Raw genomic sequence first — 17,034 nt, 5'->3', positions numbered from 1 at the left:
AATATCTATTGAGTTTTCGTTTATTCTTTGGAATGTATGAAAGTTTAAATATATTTTTTAATTTAATATAGATTGGAGTAAAATATCTGTATCTTTCTTCATTTCAATCGGTAATATCTGTATGCTGGTAAAGGTACATATGTTCGTAAGAATTATACTGTGTCACATATTTGACAATCTTCTTTCATTCATATTAGCTAATAAGAGAATTATTGAAGTTAGTAAAGTAATGAAAATCAACGTTATTGAAAGAAAACTCTAAAAGCATTTACATTTCCAGAAATATATCAAAGTTCCTTTTCTTAAAAGCAGCAGGTGTATCGTAGTTTTTATTTCTATTTCATTAAAAGCTGAACTTGTAAAATAAAAATTTTCTATTAGTGTAAGGTAAACAAAAAGAAAATCAAGAGACAATCCGTATCATGAATGAAATTCAAGTCTTACATCGGATTAAAAAGAAATATTCTGAATCTAAATGTTTATGCCTATTTAGCACAAAATGCGTTTATTTGTGTTATAAATTTAACTAAAACCATTCTTATAACAGTATGTTGCCTTTAAACTGGGTAAAAGTGTTAAGTATATTTTCTGATGGTATTGATATACTTGTCAAAGAAGTTCTAGAAACCTCAAATGTCGAAAGAGCATATGATAAGAATCTCCTTTCCTATCGCTACGTCAGTTACAGGTTAAGGGGTGGCTTGAATGGATAAAGGTAATGTTTGTGCAAAAATATAGTAGTTCTATTTTGAAATGAGAAATAATTCGCTTTTTGTCAATTAAGGAAACTTGTGGTATTATTAAACAGAATGTCAGTGAAAGACATTGCGTTTGCATAGTGAATTATGAAGGTACTGAAAGGTAGTAAAGAAGGTGAATGAAAGAATTAATTTGAACAAATAAGGTAAGGCTATCATTAAAAGAAAAAACTGTTTAAAAGATGTATGTTAGAATTAAAAGTAAGATGTTAAAATTTAAAAAGATGTAACAGAGTAAAACCAAAGAATACTGGTAATTCCCATCTGGAAAACAGTAATTTGAGTACGATATTGAAAAAGTTGGTTTTAAGAATTTCTTTATGCATGTGATGCAAAACAATTGCTAGTTTAGCATGAGTGCTGACATAGATGCAATTAGTGCAGGAAAAATAGTAAAATTAGTATAATTAATGTCTCTAAAACATGAAAAAATAATAGTGTGAGCAGTGTAAATTCATTTGAAGTACTGAAATATGACATAGACTAAATATCAGAAAATGTAAGAAATATTTTGGTATGTGTGGATGAAACACTGACGTGATTGTAAAATTAGAAATGAAAATTATCAACACACTTAAAGGTAATCGGGATTTAAAACTAAACATGATGTTAGAAACTTGGAAGACCATAAAACTATATGAGAAAGAAATGCATTTAGATATAAATGGTATTAAACTGTAAAGTTGTGAATGGAAATTTCTGAGTAAAACCTGTAGATGATCTATTATGATCGAGGAATAAAACAAGTATTATAAAAATTGTAAGGAAATATTTGAATATGGAGTAAATGAAAACAATTTATATCGTCAAAATGAATAAAAAGGGATAAAATGTTGGAATTACGAGTGATGAGACGGAAATAAAAACATTATAATAAATAAGTTAAACTAGAATTAAGAAATATAAACACAGAAGGGAAATCGTGAACGTAAAAAAAGCAATTAAGAGTTATAGACTTAAGTTTTTAAAAAAATATTCGGTAATATAAGGAAAATATTGTTGAACATGTGAAAGAAATTAGAAATTCTGTAGGAAATTTAGCAAAAGAACTAAGATCACGAAAAAGAAACGTTTCTTTTTAAATAGAATTTCAAACCACTAAGTTAAAGTGTGTATAGAATACTAGAATGGTTTAAAAAAAGTAAATGAAGTTAAAATTCAGAATATATTGAACATTATAACGTTAAAATAAGTGTGAAATTGCATCTAAAATTAAGTAGTGTAACAAATAAACAGCATGTGTGGGAACGTTTGTGAAATATAACATATAAGTTAAAAATCAGGGTATGCTGAAATTTATGAAAGGTGGGAAAAAATAGTATGTGGAAATTAAATAAAATATTACAAATTAGAAACGTTAAGTATTAAAAAAATATGACAGTAAATGAATATGTTATTATGAACAGAAAACCTAAGAAATAAGTTAAAGTTTCATGGAAAACTAGAAAGGATAAAAGTATCAGAATAAAATTGAGTAATAAAAACAAATTATCTTGTAATTTCATTTTCATGACATGATGAACTATCATTAAAGGAAAGTCTTTTTTATATTTGTTTCTTTTACATTGTTTTCAGAGTCGCGCATTGAATAATTTTAACACCAGACTTAAAAAATATATTTCTAAAACATATAATTCACTTTTTCGTCAAGAGAGGGCAGCATCGCCATTTCATCAAAATTAAGATGCAGAAAATATTTCCCGTTGCCAAATTAAAAAAACTAACTTTAAATGAAAAGCAGGAGGTCTACAACTCAACCAGTAGTCTACCAACAACTCAACTCCACTCGTGACCACGCCCCTCTAGTGTGATGACGTTGCCTTTGGCCCCGCCCTCTGTGATGTCATTGACCACGCCCCCTGATCCACTGATCCACCTGTCGCAGAACTGTCATTTTCATGCTACTGACGGAGAAAAGATTACTTTCTGAATTTCTGTTTGTGCATTAAAGGGTTAAAGAAATTTTCATCTTTGCAATTTTATTTGATAATACAGTACTATCAAATAAAATAGTACATTTTAAAAGAGCATTTTAGCCCCTTATTCTAAACACGAGGATAGAATATATTTTATAGCATCAGATAATTACCTTAAAGTTATGAATACTTTTGAGAACGCACTTATTTTTATTTCTTAGTTTTTGCGCATTCATTCATATTGTCACAGTATCTCAATGCCTTACTGTTACTAGAAGTTGCCAACGGCTGAAATTCTGGCAAAAATTGAGTTTCTTAGTGTACTTCAGATAGGAGAGTCATAATGCGAAAAGAATTGCAGTTCATTGTTTACATACATTTTACCACTGATTTGTGTATCTCAAAGAATTGCCTAATGAAATTAATTTCTCCTTGATGGGCTAAGAGAAGCTTTTACATATAATTCAGTGGCTAAGTGGTAAGATTGTTGAAATCTGTGATTTCGTTCCTCGTTCAAATCTCTGCGAACGAGCTAGCTTATGGGAATTTTCGTGATTTTCTACGTGTGTAATGTGAATGCGACACAATATTTCTTAAGAGGGCCTCAACAATAGCACCTCCTCCATTGTATGTTTGCGATAATCTAATTCAATCATTTATCAGCATTTCACAAAACTTTACGCTTTTGTTTTACGAGTCCATCTTTTAGTTAAAGATGCACATTGAAATGCATTGATATAATATTGAATACTGTGTGAGCCAGTGTTTAACGTTTTTGAATATCGTATTATGATTTTTAGCAAAACACACACTTTTGAATTTAATGTGTAATTTTTTATACGCATCATGGAGAAGAACCTTTTAAATTAGAAATTATGCACTGGAACACTTTTCCAAAGTGCTTTATATTAGCTGTCTTGAATGATACGCAATATTGATTAAGATGTTAAATAATTAGAAAAAAAATCCGATATCGGAAATTTTGGAAATATTTTAAAGTGGAAGATTACCAGATGTCATACAGAATTTTAATTATATCATTCCGATATCTAAGGAAGTTCTGCTACACATTTGCTCTGATGTGTATTCAAGCTATGGTATTTATTCAAATATTTACTCGAAAATATAAAATGTAAGTGTAAGTAAAAGTGTATCGTCGAGTGCATTGCGAGTTGTAGCGTAGAAAGTCTCGAGAGCACGTAGAGTTCCGAGAACGACCAAGCAGAGTCGGGAGCTGTACACTGGTGCTTTGCCTTAAAGCTGTCTTCACCGTTTAGTCTGATAGCCTGAAGGCTGTGTCTCTGATTGTTTCAGCTTCCTGATAGTAGTTCTTCGATGACTGTAAAACGGGATTTTGGAGCTGTCTTGAAAAATACTGGCCAATAGAGTGTTTTTTATGATATTTCATCAAGTGTCATCGTTATTCACTCCAAATCTATGAACCCTTAACGTGCGGCGAAAAAAATAACGCAACAATATTTTTTCCCCTTTTTTAGACGAAAAGAAACTTCTGTCTGCTCACCTTCGAAATCGATAGAGTATTATTCTAAAGCTTTACACAAATAATTTTTCATATTTGCCTAATTTAAAATGCTGACCTGTGTTTAAAGACGAAGAAACAGAAAATTATGAATTGTAAATTCGGTGTATTAGTAAAATTCGAAAAAATGACAAAAATATATTTGGATAAATTTAGAAAAGCCAAACGTTGTCAGTATTAACATCTATGTTCATTTTGCTTGAGCGTTATAAACTACATTGTGTAAGCTAAGAAATGTTACAATTTTGAGACAAATGAATTAATTGGAGGAGCAAATTATTTTCAATTAATATGGTAAAGCCGCGGCTGGAATTGAATTACTTGTGAAGAAAACTGGAACAGTTTAGGTAAAAAGCAATTTATAAATATTCTTGCGTGCGTACGGATTCGTAATAGCTTAAATGCATAAGTCCGATAAAAGGTTAGTAAAATTTATTCTTAAGAAAAGAGATAGAAAAAAATGCTGGAATTTTCCTCAGAGATGCTCGTGCAGGTGTTTAAAATATCACGCAATATAATCAGTAGTTATAATTTAAACTACTATAAACGTCAATAATATACGCAGTGCAAAGCGTTATCTATAGAGAAAACTAACTCCGATTTATCTTAATTCGCTCGGAACTGCAGCTCGTGATAACATTAACTGAGATGAGATGTCTCTCTCCGGCTTTAAACACTTGCGTAGCATTGCACGAGGAAACACAACAATTTTAATTATAATTCTACTAAAAGTATCTAACTAAATACAAAATCTGCAACATTATGTTCAAAACGGCAGCCCTTTTCATAGTCTAATTGCAGAATACATGATAATTAATACCGCATTGGAAATTTGGAAAATTATAAAGTACTCGTGTGAAAATTCATTCGGCATACCAAAAGGTAACTCTAGTTAATCACAGAAACATATCTTGTGAACCATAAAAGAATATAATTGAATAGTATTTAAGGGGGAAAATTCAACTTTGGTTTATTCCAATTTATTTATTAACCGACCTATTAATGAAACTATTTTTTTATGACGCGTACAAAATTTTCATAAATATCGTTTCAGGTATCTGAGGAACGTGTGAAATGTTAGATTTCATATTTTATACATTATTGTTATTTTAAATTCAAAAATACTGTTGCTTGTGTACGGGTTCGTAATAAATTAAATACACAAGTCCGATGAAAAGTGAATAAAATTTATTATTATCACAACAAATAAAACAAAGTGCTTAAATTTCCACGGATATGCATACAATATTTCAATATCTCACAGTAGTTATCTTTTAAACTACTCAAATGTTCAACAGAAAGGAATTCAAAATAGAGAAAGCTAATCCGATTTCACCGCGAATTCGCTACAGTAAATAACAACAGTTTTCTAAACAAAACTCATAAAACAACTACTGAATTGAGATGTTTTCCTCCTTTCATAAGCTTTTTAAATCACACTCGAGCACATTCTCGTATTTTCTCGATTTTTCCCGAAAAGCAAAAGCGTCCAATTACGAGATATCTATTTATTAAACGCGCGTGCGTCTGTATTTTTCATTTTTCCGGCGTAGCTTTCTCTTTAAATAAGTCGAGTGCAGCATTGCACGAGGAAATGAAACAATTTAATAAAAATTCTATTTAAAAATAGCTAATTCAATGCAAAAACCGTAACAATACGAAAACGAAAGTCTCTCTGTGATTTAAAACATTTTTGTTGAAGATGTCTACGGCCAACGGTTGCGAAAATAAGGGCATATCGGAAGTTGATATATATATGTGCATACATATGATGGAAAAAGTAAAAAAGTAATTTGCATATTTCGTCACATCGTCATCACATGGTTGGTGCAACAAAGTCAGCCTCTTTCTGAACCGATAACAGGCACAAATTATAAATTAGGTTTAAATATACTTAAATTATTGTCGAAAAATTAATCACAGTAGTTCGTTCCTTCCAATACCTACAGGCTGGCTATCAGTTCAACAATTATAGGTTGTGCAAAAATTGTGAAATTGCAATATTAAAAGCATAAACAAGTTTTAAAGTCCGAGTAGATTGAGTCTAAAGCAATCCATGAAAACTAAACTAATTCAACCTATGAAAAATGAATACCTTGGCACCTTTCAAAACAAACCGGTCTTTACTAACAAGACTAGACCATGTTAGCCTTATATGTTCCTGAACTTTAATGTGCAGTAATGAGTGTTTAAAAAAAAAAAAAAAAAAAAAAAAGTTCTAAACAAGTTGTGAAAATAAAGAAAATATAAAAATAAACTAGAATTATAAATAAACCAAGAGCGGTCTCATATCAGCAATGATATGATGTTTACTACATACAATACAAGAATTAAGTGAAGAGAAGGTTATAGAAGGCGCTGCACCGCCACATATATAGAGTTAAAGAAAAGAGTTTCGGGGGAGAGAGAGTGGATGGGTGTGGTAATGTAGAGGTGTGGTATTAAACCAGCTAATCACGTACTCCGATAAATCTGTAAATATTTGTAAATATATTTTGCCTCATAAAGTATAATTAGAATCAAAGAAGTGTATTGCACCGCAGCTTGACATGAAAAACCATCGATGTTACCGAGTCAACAAATTAAGGTGTTTTTTTACCAAACTTCCTTTTAAATAGTCGGCGCTCCAGGCATAAGAAATATCTACCTGCTATAAGCTATTAAGATAATTTTAGCTCATTCAGTACGGATATTGTAACTAATCTGAAAAGATATGCAAAGACTCAAACAAACCGAGTTTCATATATTTAATTCGACTAAGGAAGAAAGCATCGTCGCCCCATAGGAAGATAGAATTAACGTCGGGGTCAGCTGAAGAGGTGTTGCTAACAAAGAAGTCAAATAAATAAAATAAACGACATCAGTAAAAATAAAAAGCTCAAATAAAATTTCAATCAGAAAAAGAATATCCTCCCTAAATTGAATTGTTGTTACAATGATTCACTGTTACATTTTATACCAGGAAAATGCATGCATGCATTACAAGGTATTTTCTCCCTCCTTTCTGCATGCTTTCGTGGTATAACGGTAGCACGCTCGGCGCGTATTCGAGAGGTCCAGGTTCGAGTCCCGGTGAGGGCATTGCTCACGTCTCCAGCATAAAAATAACCTAATGACTCTACAACATTATTATTGAATTGTGGCCGTGGAATTTTGTTGGAAATGTAAAGAAAGAGCAATGTGTTTCAAATTGAATCTACTGCTATTGAAATTGAATCTGAATGAAACAAATCTACGTTAACATTATATTAATAGAAACTCTTCTATATGTATTAGAAGACCAATATGTCAGAAAAATCAATTTAAGTGGCAAAATCCAAATGTTTACCTTAAATATCAGTATTCATGTTTGAAGAAATAATCTGTTTAATATTTGCATCAAAAAAATTTGTATAATTTTAAATGAATTTTTTTTTTTTTTTTTTTTTTTTTTTTTGTCTTCTTATTGGTATTACTATTAGCACTGCTTGAGGAGAAAATAGCTGATGAACATTTTGAGGTATTAAATAATCGCGAACTTGCGCTAAATGTGGTAATCCTGGAAGATTACATGAGCAGTAGTAAGAAGAGACAACAGCTATTGCTGATAGTAAGATATTCAACATAACGGCAATAAAAGTTCTGCACATAATTAACACGAAAGTAGCACTTTTTAAATCTAAGGTACAGAGCAAAAGTCATCCACACAGAGAGCAAGACGCATCATCAGAGCAAGAGGTTCTGATAATGAGGCATAATTAAGAGGCATAAAATAACCCATATATATAGTTATAATGAACCCTTACTCCGAAGGCTATTCCGCGAGGTCGAAACCATGGAAGTAGGAAAGGGAGGAGGGGCCAACCCGCGCTAAAAGTGAAGCACTACTTTGAAGCTTGGGTCACCAGATGGGGTGTTCTTTGTTTACATTCATAAACTCGCTTGACAAGATTCTGATAGTATTTCGACGCACGACAGTTCCATAGAAATCGAAAAAGGGACACTTTCGCATGAAAGAAACATTCATCGTGTGATGGATAATAGCAATTTGTATAGTTTAGTGATATTTACGCAAAAATCACATCTTGGTTATTTTTCGATAACTAACAACAGCGATTTTGATTCTGAATTTGTTTTATAAAATTCTAAGCTGTTGCACTACAAAAATATAGATTTTAAGAAAAATGTTATGCTTAAAGAATGAAAAATACCTTACGGTACAATTAAAATTGTATACGTCTTTCGATACCCTTGATAGAGTATTCGCTACTTTTATTTTATTTTCCAAACGTCAAAATGTTTTAAATAAAACAATTTTTTTTCACATCCATATATTATTGTAACATGTACCTTTTAAAATTTTTTAGAGGAGAGGCTTTACTGCTGCTCATTTTAAACCCATCGTTTTAATTTTATATATCTGAAAAATAATCACTTTGGGCTTACACGTTTTATAAATATTAAATTATGTATGTTAAAATATTTGTAATTAGGCACATAGGTCAGATTAAGTTTTTATTAAATAGAGTAACGCATGCAAGGGCTATCTGCCTAAAGAGAGATATGCCATCGTGGAGGAATTTTGAAAAAACAACTGACCTTTGAGTGGCTATTAAAAATAATACTTATAATTTTCATTCAAATTATATTCATATATATTTTTTATGTAAAACTTTCGGGTGTATGCTAAATTAGTGTAAATTACTTTACACGAAAAATATAGTGAATGCACAGAAATAAAAGATTTGCACATGCCGGAAATGAAAAATAGGAAATATGTATGGTTATTTATGCATGTGCTTGCAAAAAGCATGTATCTACCTTTGACAAAATACTTAAATATTCATTAAATTATTTATAAATGTATTTGAAATGAAGAATTTATTCACTTATAAACAACTGTGAAAGTACCGTGAAGAAATCTAATTATTAAATGTATCTAATTTATAATGATTATAAATGTTATCTAAATATATGATAACCTTAATATTGAATTGTAAACAAAAATTGAAATCCTGTTCACAAATACGTTATAAAACTATTTAAGCAAGAATTGTTCGTATTGGAAAGCAATCTGTTAAAAGGTATTGTAAAGCAAATGCTATGAGATGCGCACTTAAGAACGTAATAAAGAGTTTTGGAATATGTATTGTTGAAATGAAGGGTAAAAAAAAGAATCTGATAAGTATAATTAAAAGAATTATTTCCCTTACATTTTATAATAACTCGGTTACAAGTTTTAAATAATACTTTAAAAAAAAAAAAAAAAAAAAAAAAAAAAAAAAAAAAAAACTTATTTTATTCCCTTTCAGAAATGTTCAGAGAAAGTCAACTACTGTTTAACACCTATTTAATTATTAGGAATTAGCGAAATACTTATTTAAAGTATTTCGCTAATTCCTAATAATTCTCTAAATCAAAATGAACCGAATAGAGCATTAATTATAAATTGACTTACATTTTTCGATTTAAAAGAAGCCAAAAAATCATGTCATATTTAAGAAAGTATTTTAGGAAGAAGCTCTATAAATAGAAAAGAAATAATGTATAATTTTAATATTAATAATACAATAAACTTTGATCTTAATTTTTGTACCTTAACCGAATGAAATCGAATTACCTTAATTTTTTTTTTCTAATGTAATTAACGAAAACTTGTGAAAATATTTCATTTAAATTAAACCATTCTGAGAAAACTGTCCTATGAAAAGTATAGCATTTAATTCCGTTCAGAATGAAATGTTGTTTAAAAATATGTTGTTTTCATATACTTAGGACTTTGAAGTGTTGTAGAAAAAGAAAATATATACATTTATATGTATATTTACGACGTAATTACAAATATTTACATCCGAACGCGTCAAATCCCATTGAACTCAATGGTAACCAATGTTTTGGTCACCACGTAGGGATCGCCGGTGCTTCAGAGCAGGGTACGGGAGAAACTTGTTTAGGGCGACTCCATCTTACTTCCTACCTCCATGGTTGAAACCACCAAGGATAACCTTTAAAATTATTTAACATCTAACGATCAGGTAGCCATGAGACAACATTGATCCCAGTCCTAATCTATTAAAGAGCTTTGGTCCCTGTCGAGCCTCCTTGGAGCTACATATGGATGTTATATTGAGTTTATATACTCACTTATTTCCAAATTAATTAAGATAAAATAGATTACTTTGACAGTAACATATTGCATTTTAATAGTAATTTGAAAATTAAAACACAGATAGGAAGCTATATCGCACTTTAGATCATCATACTATGGCTGAAGATATTATTTTGAATTTATTTTACGTTCTGATCTACGTGTACTGTACTCAGCAATAAGCAAGCTAGACTAAACCAGAATAGTATTTTTTCTTAGCAGAGGTTCTACTGTGTTAGTGTCGAGGATAAAATAAGAGAATAAACTGTTTTCTTTCAGGTATATGTGCAGCAGCAAGCACAGATCACCAACTTTCATCTGGTAAAGCCTCTTTTGGCACTGATTTCTGCGTATCATCCGGATGTTACGATGCAGGTAATATTCCGAATTTATATATACTAATAAAGGTACATCCTTTCTTCACATCAGGAACTGTTGAATTCATAGTATTTCAGGACACACTGACAGCACTACGTGAATGAAAAGTCACAGAAAAGTTTTATTAAAGATTTAGTAACTTTTTATTCATAGCAGTCGTCTTGTTTATTTAAAGCGTTTTTGCTATTTTGCGGAAAATTAAGTCTTAAGATTTCTGAAACATACTTTATGACAAAAACACAGTAATAAAATTATGTTATAAGTTCACATCGAATTCCGCATTAATGCTACGTTTTAGCAATATGAATCCTTTGCTTCAGATTAACATGAAACACCTGGTGTTTCTTAGAATAATTTTAATAATATGTATAATATGGCGTTGTTCCCTGCGATCTCTTTCTCTAGACTGAGGTGAAAATACAGCTGATTGACAATTAGAAGTAATACACAATATTGAAATTAAATATTGGATTTCCTTATCTCTGCATTAAAAGTCTCCAAAAGTGCCTGTTTTCAAACAATACGCAGTGTAAAATAATTTATTTTATCCTATCATGGCGCATACAAGAAGTTATTATGCTGCAGACAGAAATGTGAAAATATCATTGTCAGTGTACCATTTCTATTAATGTATAAATGCATCATTTACCATGTTATAAATGTATATTAATGTATAAGTGTATCATTTCTATTACAGTATGTATAGCCACTTAGGATGATACACGATTACGTGTTACCATTATTCTTCATCTATCGTATAATGTATAAGTGCCATTTTCAGTATTTCATTTCCATTAATGTATAAGTGTTTAAGTGTATCATTTGTACTAATATATATGTATAGCCAAGTAAGGTAATACACGAATATGTGTAACATTTAATTATCATCGTTCACACTGATACACAATTTTCATTCTCAGTGTATCATTTCTGTCAACGTATAGGTGTGTATGTATCATTTTTATTGATGTGTGTATAGTCCAGTAGAATAATGTATGATTATGTGTTTTCATTTATCGCCATCATTTGTATGTGTTTATGCATATCATTTCTAGTAGTTTATGTATAGTCATATAGGATGACACACGATTACGTGTATTCATTAATTGTCATCTTCTGCATTATTGCGCCAGTTGCGTCAGTGTTTTATTTCTTTTAATGTATAAGTGTTTATTATTTGCCTATCTCATTAACCACTTAGACCAATATACATATGTATCCAATGTACTTATACCACCAATGTACCTATATACTGAAGCATATATATGCACACGCCCTTGTTTGGCCACGTCAATACCACATATTCTCCATTAATATATTCCAGATGCAGCCCTTTCAGGAAGTCGCCAGGGTTGTGTTGTTCTAAATAGGTGCGGGTACCGGACGACACCCGATTTGTCATATTAAGCCGTCCAGGTGTCCGGGCCCTGCATTCACCTGTCACCTGCAGACAGAAATCTCTTCCCATCATCTTTGTTTCTATTATCAACTTTGTTTCTATTTTCTAAATAATTGTATTTTTGCGTACGTACGGATTCGTAATAGATTGAATGTACACAGGTCCGATGGTAGGTTAATAAAATTTATTTTTTTATCAAAGTAAACACTTCAAAGTTCTGGAACTTTCCACAGAAATTTTTGTACAAGTGTTAACGGTATGACACAGTACAATGAATAGTTACACTTCAAACTACTAGAAATGTTCAAAACAACGCAACACAAAGCGTATCTAAAGAGAAAGTTAGCTTGGATATATCTCAGCTCACGCGGAACAAACAACTCACAACAACAATAACTAAGCAACTGGAGCGCAGATGCTCTCTCTCCGGGCTTATATATTGGGTCAGTCCATAAATTCGTGCGCATTTTTTGGAAAATTTTTAAATAATATAGTTCCTATTTATATAATAATAATATAGTCATATTTGGGAATGTGTTTTTACTTGTAAGGAAAAATAAAACTATAAGAAGTTTAACTCCCATACGAACGAAAATTGACCGGGATGTTTAGTTTCAAAATTTGAAGTTTTTCGTGTCTTTTCCAAATTGCCTCGATGAATCCGTTAATTAAGTTAGAATAATTCGAGAAAATAAGTTTAAATGAAGTGCAGCATAAAATGAGTATAATTTAATAGGCCATACAAGGAAGTCATGTGATGTCCATATCAGTTAAGGCCCGGTTAGTTCGCCCCCTGGTTAATCGGGAGCTGATTGTAAGCACACACTCACCTACATACTCATATATATATTGGGTCAGTCCATAAGATCGTCAGCATTTTTTGGTAAATTTTTAAATAATATAAAAAACACAATTTAACATTTTAATCAATTATATATTTTCCTCCGTTATCTACAATGTCCCGCCATCCTACAGGCAGCTTTTTTATACCACCATTGCTGTAGAAAAACTGTGGCAAAAAAAAAAAAAAAAAAAAAAAAAAAAACTTGAAAGTTCATTGTGTACATCCTGTTTAGAATTTAATTTTTTTCCAGTAAAAAATTTTGTAAGGCACGAAATAAGTGAAAAATCACTTGGGGCAATATCTGTGGAGTAAGCAGGATGTGATAAAAGCTCCCGATTAAATTCACTAATGTTTTGCAACGTTGTTCGAGCCGTATGCGTTCTAGCGTTATCATGATGAAACAACACTTTCTTGATATTCACCAATCGTAGGCTTTTTTTGATCAAGCCGGAGTTTAGACGGCAAAGTTGTTCACTATAAACTTCTGAATGAATCGTTTGATTTTGTTCTAACAGTTCAAAACGTCCTGAATGGGGTTCATCATCGATACTGCTTTTTCCAACTTTAAATTTTTTAAACCATTTCTGGGCAGTCCTTACACTAATAGTGTGTTCACCATGTACACTGTTAATTCTTATCGCTTCAAACCTGGCAGATTCACCGCACGAAAATAAAAAATGTAGCACAGCACGTTTCTACTGATTATCTGTATTCATCTTCTATGGGTACTAAAATGCATTCGATGTTTACGAAAGTTGGTGACGAACTGAATAATATGTTAGTCAAACGATGATAAGTTTCAAAAGGTTCAAAATTGTATTGTTTTAGTAAATGCGTCATAGTGAATTCCACGCATACTCTTAATAAATCTGATTAAAAAATCTGACGTGTACACCACATGACTTCCTTGTACGGAATATTAAATTATACGCATTTTTTCTTGCATTTCATTTAAACTTATTGGATTGAATTAAATCTACTTCGCCGACAACGCATAAACCACAATAGAATAAATGCTCTTTTAAAATTCACTCTAGTATTTGTTTACCATAGCGACACTCTGGCGCTAGATTCACTTAACAGTATTATATTTCGTTCATATTATAACGCATTGTCATATAATCGATCCTTTGATCAATTCATCTTTGTTGGTTCGTTTCTATCCACTTATGAATGTTATTAGTCAACTCTATTTGCAGGAAATAAACTGGGACACTTATACTGGTTTAACAATAACATGAGCTATATTTTAATTTTGTAAATACAGTTTAACTTCTCACAAAGTATTGCTTTTATTCACATTTACATCAAACGCACAAGTAATACATTGCATCTCTCAGCTCTTAACAAAAAAAAAAAAAAAAAAAAAGACAAACTCTACTCTCGGAATACAGCTAAAACTAATTTCAAATTTTTTCTCACGAGCATGCCGTTCTTCTCGCATCAAGCACGTTTCTTCTTCTCGTTGCCAGGTATTTTTCCCTCTCCTTTCAGATAAACTGTTTTTTCACACGTCCTTCTCGTATCAAGCACGCTTCTTCTTCTCGTTGCCAGATTTTCTCCTCTCTCCTTTCAGCTATAAGTCGTTAGTTAATAACATCGTTGGCTATAAGTCGTCGTTTTCTTCCGGCAGGCTTGGTCGGTAGCATCCCCTTACCGAGTATGTGCATGACACTCATATTGCACAAAATTTATATCATTTAAAGAATAGAATTATCTAATCGTTGCCACATGTTTTATTCAAATACTATAATAAAGCTAGAATGATGTATAAAAGAAATTAAGCAAACAAAAAACAAAAAAGAAACAGTTTTTCACAGACTATTGAGTATTTCTCATTCAATTAATAGTTCTCACTTCGCGAGAAGGCAAAAATACATAAAAACTCAAAATATCTATATTAAAAATTACGAAGTAAATCTTAAACACTTATTTCCTCGAAAGAATTCCAGAAAGGATTAAGCATTATTTAATTCGCAATAATAAATGAATGCGTTATTTTTGTTGTTGCGAAGCTACATTTCTCTACATTGGCAACAAATCCACTACTCTGCTGTTTCAAATGTAAACAATCAATGGCCGCCATAAAAAAAAGGCTTAGCGGCACTTAAACAACTTTAAAATTGTTGATAATTCTAAAAATATTGCATACAAATTTACTAAAGGGATAAAAACCTTAAACGGAAGATAGAAACAACATAATTCAATCATTTTTAAAGCAAAAAATGGGCAATTTACAAACATATAAGAGTAAAGAAACTGAGATCACTGAGCCGGGTAACAGAGTGGATATATATATAAATATATTTATATACTTTTGATGCGGCCGATTGCAACCAAAATACGAGGTGCACATCTACATGTTATAGCAGTCCTATATACAAAATTTCAACGTTCTGAGGCTACTCGTTTTTGAGTTATGCGAGATACGTACTTACATACGTTCGTACAGACGCCACGAAAAATTCTCTTCAGAATTTATTTTAAAGCAGTTTTATAATTTTTTTGGAGGAAACGAGTCTTTTATCCTGTACTTACGTACAGATATCACGCAAAAACATCGTTAACTTGCATTCGATAGCGGTCAAAATGGATATTTTCGTTGAAATATGCTGCTTGAAACTTTTCGCGATTACAAAACTTCCTTTCTACTTCGTACAAGGAAGTAAAAAGGAAAAACATGTTATACATTTAAGCACTACCAAAAGCAAATATTCACTTACCATGATTTTTGAGTTCGCTTCGTACACCCAGAGCCACGTAAAAATCAAAATATCAATCATACTCAAATGACTTTTTTTCAAACCAGGTACCCTTTCTGATCGAACGCTTCACATTGTGACCATCTAAACCGTTCTTCCTACAAACCCATTCATATCCATCTAAACGGTTTTTACGCTCGACTAGACGCATATCCTTCCTACATACAGGACACTTATAACGGCTACTAAGTAAACTTTCATTTACACACCAGTCAATTAAAGCTCTTTTCCCCTTTCGCTCCAAAAGGTACAGAAAATTCAAATTAATCTTACTACATTCGGCCATTCTACAGTCTAAAGAATCAAACCAACACACACCACAAAAACGCTTACAAAACATCCCATGATTCAAAATAAAATTTCCCAGAATCATGCACCCGATTACGTCACAATAGGGTTTCCATAACATTCAACTACTCAGGTTACCATAAATGAAACAACAACTTGGCGATAAATCAAAAAACAACTTCGCCATAATACAAGGGGTACCTCAAAGGCTACTCTACCCGTACAAAGATATTGCACAAAAAGCTTTATTTTTACATTAATTTTCATGTTAGATGAATCATGAATTAATTATTATTTTTTGATTGATGATTAAATTGCTTTTACTCCTTGATTTTAAGCATTGTAACAAAAGAAAGAAATTCTTTATGAAATGTTTATCACCTTACATCCGCAAAGGAAGCGAATTTTCATTAGCTTCATCATAAGGTATTTCTCTCGCCTTCCTAGCGTGTCTTTGTGGTGTAGTGGTTCAGCACGCTGGGCCGGTATCCAGAGGTCCGTAGTTCGATTACCGGCGAAGGCGTTTGCTAAATTTTCATCTCTCTGGCTTTTCCAATTAACCTAATGCCCCTATATCATAAAGACGCTTTTGTTTGTTTAGATTTTTATTTATATTACATTCAATTTTTTTGTATTGTATTTATTGTTTTTGTATTTTTTGCATTTATATTGTAACGTCGTGTGTTCTTTGCTAACGTAAAATGAACGCCATGTTGAAAGGCTGTTTTGCGAATTATCACCGAGTAAAGTGCTATAAAATCAGGAGAAGGGTGTAAACTCTTTATTAACTCAAATGAAGTTTAACAGTCGGGACCAACTAGTGGTTACAGAAGCGAACACTTTTATCTTAAATCAAAAGGTAATGGATAAACAGCTAACGGCTTCAATGTTTACCTATCGCGCAACCTGATTCTGATAGAAGTCGGTGTCAATAAGCCTAATGGCAAAAATAACTCAACGCCGCAGAATTCTAATTGCTAGAGAATCAAAGTTAGCAACGTGGGCTTCAAGCAGGCAGAACA

At 31.6% G+C, this 17,034-nt stretch overlaps 1 protein-coding gene across 2 annotated transcripts in view; it reads right to left on the bottom strand.

Moving 5' to 3' along the window:
• Nucleotides 1-17,034, bottom strand: part of LOC146996120 (uncharacterized) — a 408,015-nt gene that overhangs the window by 64,120 nt on the left and 326,861 nt on the right. The gene's annotated exons all lie outside the window — the stretch shown is intronic.

Source organism: Stegodyphus dumicola, chromosome 7, assembly GCF_044657685.1.
Source record: "Stegodyphus dumicola isolate Sdum_Otavi_A_Nest chromosome 7, ASM4465768v1".
In the NCBI taxonomy this organism is placed as follows: Eukaryota; Metazoa; Arthropoda; class Arachnida; order Araneae; family Eresidae; genus Stegodyphus; species Stegodyphus dumicola.
The sequence above is the reverse complement of the archived record's forward strand: the minus strand, read 5'-3'. Positions and strand labels throughout refer to the sequence as shown.